At 40.1% G+C, this 6097-nt stretch overlaps 1 long non-coding RNA gene across 2 annotated transcripts; it reads left to right on the top strand.

The window, feature by feature from the left end:
* The first annotated feature begins 742 nt into the window (after positions 1-742).
* LOC125000723 lies at positions 743-4008 on the top strand. 2 transcript variants are annotated; one of them, XR_007111369.1, is made up of 6 exons: positions 744-946; positions 1299-1395; positions 2060-2326; positions 2588-2744; positions 3395-3537; positions 3679-4008. It is a non-coding gene; the product is annotated as an uncharacterized LOC125000723 (long non-coding RNA). The 2 variants fall into 2 exon arrangements; XR_007111368.1 differs by having other exon boundaries at positions 743-946; positions 1299-2326.
* The last annotated feature ends 2089 nt before the right edge of the window (positions 4009-6097 follow it).

The raw sequence follows: 6097 nt of genomic DNA on the forward strand, positions 1-6097 counted from the left end.
TTTACATTCATACCTTAGCAAGACACCAACTCTTGCATGGTTGTTTTTGTGTGTGTACATATGTTACTGTTACTGAGGTGTGTGCTGGGCTCTGTAACCACGGTTACTGCAGTCTAGAGTCAGGGACATCAGTTACAACATCAGGGATTCAGACAGATTTTAACTTGTTTAGAGAAATAAGACTTTTATCATCGTATTGTTTCTGCTTTTAATAGACAGTCCTAGACTTTGGTTCAAGAAACGCAAGATTGACGAAGAATTGTGAGGTTGACGGGTTGCGTTCATGCATTGTGGGATACAACCTCTGATGCTCTTTCATATAGTAACATCTACATTATACCAATAGATTAAAAATATATACTATTAAAAGGTCAGCTACATGTTTCTCACAATTACATTTTCAAACTTCATGACATCTACACAGCAGCAGTGACAAGTGACCAGTACTCAGTTCATCCAGAGAAGAGGTGATGATGCACTTAATTCCTAAGGTGTGTCTCCTGTTGGTATTTTTTACAGTGTACATCTTGTTATTGTTGATTTATATATATATATCATGCATGTATCTATGCAGTTCTATGTCTATTCAACTGATGTACTATTAAAATGATGTCCTGTAGTTCCTATAAGTGTCCACCAGAGGGCAGTGATAGTTACAGTTCTATGTGTCTATTAAAATGATGTTTTTGTCCCTGTGTTGTTAATACGACATCGTGTAGTTCATCATTTCACCGCTAGATGGAGACGAATCTCCATTACAGGTAATTTTAATGCCGAAGAAGACGAAACCGGAAGTAACGAACAGGTGTCGGTTAATTAACCTGATTTATGTTAAGTTAGCAACGTAACTTCGGTCTCAAGTTAACGTTGTTTTTCCTAAAATGAACTCGCGACTCTATGAAGAGGAAATAAATAAATGAATGTAGATATCGAGAGTTATGTCCAGGTACAGTGATATTTCGTGTTAAAGTTGACTTCCTGTTCGTGTTTACCTGTTAGCTTTAAAGCTAAACGAGGAGGAGCGTGTGTTGTTTGGGTTAAATATTCTGTAGTATTAATTTGTTAACATGTCCATACAGTACCAAGCCAAGACTTGAAAACAACAATTTAATAAATTTTAATCTCCAAATCTGTCCACAGATGTTGTTGATTTGTAAATGTCGTGGCAGGATGTTGAGGAGAACAGTCAGTGGTGCAGGTCTCATCATTCTATATTTCAAACAGATGTGTGCATTTTTATTAAACCAACTTGATTGATGTGAAATGAAGAAGAGTAACGTGATGTGTGTTTACTGCAGGTGGAGAACATGCTGATGGATCAGAACAACCAGAGCAGCCTCAGGACGACACCACAGACATTAACCTGGACGAGATGATCTGAGCGGAAAGATTCAGGTTGAGAAATCCCTCCTGAGAAAAACTAAATGTTAACCAGAAATCCCGATGAACAACACTAAACACATAAAGATAAACTGTACAGTGAAGAAGCACCTTAGAAATCAGGTCCCTGCTCTTCTCCAGTGTAAAAGCTCCTCCTCATATTAGTACATGTTTTCATATGATGTCACTGTTTGTTCTCTAAGTAGCTGAGTTTTCATTCATCTTTCTGTATTTTTTGTTGTTACCTCTGGAGGAAATAAGGATCTGCAGCATAAAGTGATAAACTCCATTGTTTCACTTAGTTGAATCTGAAATATTTTCTTAATCATATTTTTCATAAATGTGAAATTTTTCCTTGTTGAGTTCTTGAAGCATTTGATGCTGTAACTAATTAGATGGTGTGTGTGAACTCTTGTTCCTGCAGAGAAAAAGCTGCTGGATGTGTTTCTGTGTTTATGTTGCTTTAAAGTTAATAATGTTGAGATTCAGGAATCTGTCAAGTGAAGAAAAGATTTAATTCGTAGATGAAATTCTGAAAATGTTTCTTCTGCTAATGTGAATTTAAAAGTTAAACTAAAGATCTCCAGATGAATTCAAAGAGCTGTGGCTGTTAGAAGGTTCAGACATTTGGAGGTGGAGGGTTAGTGGCTGTAAAAACACTGAGAGACTGTGTCTTCAGTCTTCAGCTGCTTCACTGGTCCAACACTCAAAGCTTCTCCAGAGTCCAGAGGAGAGTCTGAGGTTGAGAGTCTTCAGGTTGAGGGAGTCACTGACTGAACGGCTCAGTGAGTCGGGAGTTGAATCAAGAGCTGAACGACTCCTTGGAGGGGCGGAGTCTGTGGGAGGCGGAGCCAACTTTTTTATTTTTTCTAAAATCTGAAAAAAATCCCCAAAAGGAAACAGACCAGCACCTCGGCAGAAGAAGTGGCATGATCTATATCTGAAGGTAAACCTGGACAGAGTGATATGTGTATCATATTAAATGTAAAGCTATGACGTATTTAAAGGGAACACCTTCTTATTCGCTGTCAGACATAGAGATTGAAAAATGCCCAATGTAGATGAGGGGACAGATGTCACTGTAGGAGGTGCACAGAGCTGTAAATGTGGTTTTCATGTAAAGAACGTATCTGAAGTCTCTTATGAGGTGCTGGTGTTGAATACTGTTGTATTACAATTTTTTTTTATCTTGTCCGTGAACCTCTAGCCTTCCACTTCGCTCCCTGTCTCAGTGCATCCAGGAACCTCATGTACAGCAGCCAAGCAGCCAGGGCCTTCACCTGCTGAGACGCTAAAGCCAGGACTCTACCTGCAGGTTCACCACCAAAGGATGTCTCCTCAGCTAGTGGTGAACCTTGGCATCAGTAAGTAATGCTGATATTTACATTATTATTAGAATTATTATTAATATAACTCCGGCTTCCTCCCACCTCTAAAGACATGCTCGTTAGGCTGATTGGTGACTCTAAATTGACCCTCGGTGTGAGTGTGAGTGAATGGTTGTGTGTCTCTGCGTTAGCCCTGTGATAGACTAGTGACCTGTCCAGGTTGTTCCCCACCTCTCGCCCGATGCCAGCTGAGATATGCTCCAGCAACCCCCACAACCCTAGTGCAGGATTAAGTGATACAGAAGATGAGATGAGATGAGATTATTAATATACTCAACTATAAAAAAATGTCCCAGTTAAGGTCATTTTTTTCTTTTTGTCAGTTTACAAAGCCACAGTTTAGTGGCTCTCATGGTGCCATGTTAAAGCCAAACTTAAGTTTGGCTGGGAAGCATTCACCTAAGGTAATGTAAAGAGAATGATACATAGATAGACTTTGATTTAATAAATACACTGGTACACTGTTATTGTTTTCATGTAGCAGTAACTATAGTGGGGCTTTCATGCATTCATTCCATGTTTAATTGATTTGGTTTTATTGACTGCTGTGCCAATAATGATAGATTCATTCATTCATTACCATCTACGGTCATCATATAATGTGAACTGTGCCTTCATTCCCTCAGACCTCTGATGTATCCAGCCCCATCACAAGCCCCACGAAAAGAAAAGTGTCACCACCTGGACACACACTGTTTCTCCTGTGTCTCTTCCTCCTTCTCCTGTTCCTGTATCAAGCTTCTTCCATTCTGCCTCCACTGCTACAGCTGTAAGAACATACTCTACTACACTTGAAACAGGAGCTGCTCTTGAGTAGATTGTTATCATATCTCTGTATTTAACTTACCGTGTTTTATTTTATTTTCTTTTTATTAAGTGTTATCTGCCACCTCCTCCTGTGTCTCCCCAGGAACCCCCTCTGCTCCTCTCACCTTGCCATTGCCTAAAAATGTGGGGATCGCACCTGTTTCAGCCCACAAAGCTGCTGAAGACCATACATTTCAGCAGCCCTGTGGAAAGACCAGCGTCTTTTCAAAGACCTGAAACTGTGGTATGATCCACCAGAGTCATCCCTCATATACCATCAGGTCCTCACTCCTGAGCGCTTCTTCCACCACTATTTGTTACATTTCAGTGACTGTCTTAATTTCTTTCTGCAAAAATGCAAACTCACTTATAGAAAACGATAAAATTGTTGCAGTACTTCATTCAGAAATATTAAAATGACTATAAAAGTTTAGCTCAGGCTGTTGGAGGACGGTGTTGTCATTCTTAAGTCTTAAGGGTTCAAGTCTTATGACGTCCAGTGGTTTTTAAAGTCCACCACCGCGAGTGAAGAATAAAAAGCTGTAAGAAAGGTCAGAACCATGTGGTCACATAGCTCACGCTGATAGACGACTGTCTGGAGACTCTGAGGTCATGGGTTCGAATCTTATCGGTGCTGGAGACTTTTAAAGTCCAACACCCAAAGTGAAGAGTCAAATGTTGTAGACGTCATTCAACCACCTGTCTGGTGAAACAGCGCGGGCTGTTAGGAGGCTGCTTGGCAGTCTAGAAGTCATGGGTTCGAATCTTATCACGGTCGGTGTGTTTTGAAGTCCAGATTCCAAAGTGAAGACTTAAAAGCGCTCAGAAAGGAGGTTCAAGTGTGAAGGGCCGTCGGTGGCGTGGTGGGTTTCAACCGCGACTGGAAGTCGCAAGAGATTGGTTCGATTCCCATCCGTGGCCGGGGGCCTGGATCCACCAAACATCCCTGCAGTAGCAGGCCGGGGGGGGGCCGTGTCCTCCCCCGCGCTTTCCCAGCAACACAAGGAGGAGGTTATGGGACCCAGAACTACGACAGGCTGGAGTTTTACAGTGAAGGGAGAGAAGAGAGAAAAAAAAAAAAACAAGAGTCAAAGGAAGAAAAGAGAACAAGAAAAATGATGGAAGAATTTTGATGAAAATGAATTAGCCAACATTTATATAAGATTATGAATCATCATTACTAAAATAGTAAAGATTATGAAGTTTCATTACTAAAGTAGTAACATATTAATATGTTGGTAAAAACATTTTTAAGTAACTTGTTAAAAGTCTTGAAAGTAACTTATGAATGAAAGAAGTTACTTAGTAACTTAAGAAAGAAATTAGTTAACTAACTTAATTACATAACTTTTACTTTCACATAAACATAGCAATACCTATAGGGGCAATAAAACTTTTTGTCCCTTCTTGTCCCACTTGTTGAACATTACTTAACTTGCACTGGCTATAATTATATATTATTCTTGAGGAACAGGTTTCCGTGTTACAGGGAGGAACCAACGTTTAAATGTAGCTTGATATAAACACATTGTGTGAGCCTTGTATTCGAGACGTGTCACTGACTTCCTGCAACGCGCTCCACAACTCTTCATCGCTGTGGTAACTGAACGGGTCCAGGTTCTTCCTCATGGTGCCGGTGAACAGCACAGGGTCCTACAGCAGAACGAGAGGAGACACCACAGATTAGACGTTTCCTAAACGAGGGACACGCTGCTTCTACAGTTAAAAGACAAATGCTGACCTGAGGAATGATGGACATCTTCGGTCATGGAGGCCGATCTCGGAGCCGGCGTCCGGCTCTAACAAACACAATCATCAGTGTGTGGTGGGAGGAGTCAGGGACAGTGTGGGAGGGGTTAGGCTTAGTGGGTGGAGTCAGCATAGGGGGAGGGATTCATGGGAGGAGTCTACAGAGGGGGGAGGGCCTTCATTATCTCGCACGTGGAAAAGCTGTGGGGGTCCAGTACAAACATATCTGTCCCTCCAAACAGAGGGACAGATATAAATAAACTATAAAAAATATACGTTACCTGCAGCGTAAAGATCCTCCTCTTCACGTGAAGTCCTGGAAACCATCATGGCCACGTCTCCTCCTGGAGAGATTAGAACAAAACATGTTAGTCTACAATTATCAAACAGTCAAACAATATGACATAAAATAAATGTCTACTAGCAGCAGGAGTTACAAGTTACAAAAAAAATGTCAAAGTAGAGTATGTGATAAAAAAAAGTATTAGTATGCAACAAAAAAGTCATAACATAGTATGTGATAAAAAGCGTGTGATAAAAAAAGTCATGATATAGTATGTCCAATAACAAGGTCATCGTATAGTAAGTCCAATAGTATTTTGAATGAAAAAATCATAGAATAGTATATGAAAAAAAAAATACTAGAGTATGTGATAAAATGTGTGTCCAATAAAAAAGTCATAGCATAGTATGTGATATAAAAGGTCATAGTATAGTATGTGATATAAAAGGTCATAGTATAGTATGTGATATAAAAGGTCATAGTATAGTAT

Source organism: Mugil cephalus, chromosome 23 (genome assembly GCF_022458985.1).
Source record: "Mugil cephalus isolate CIBA_MC_2020 chromosome 23, CIBA_Mcephalus_1.1, whole genome shotgun sequence".
NCBI lineage: Eukaryota > Metazoa > Chordata > Actinopteri > Mugiliformes > Mugilidae > Mugil > Mugil cephalus.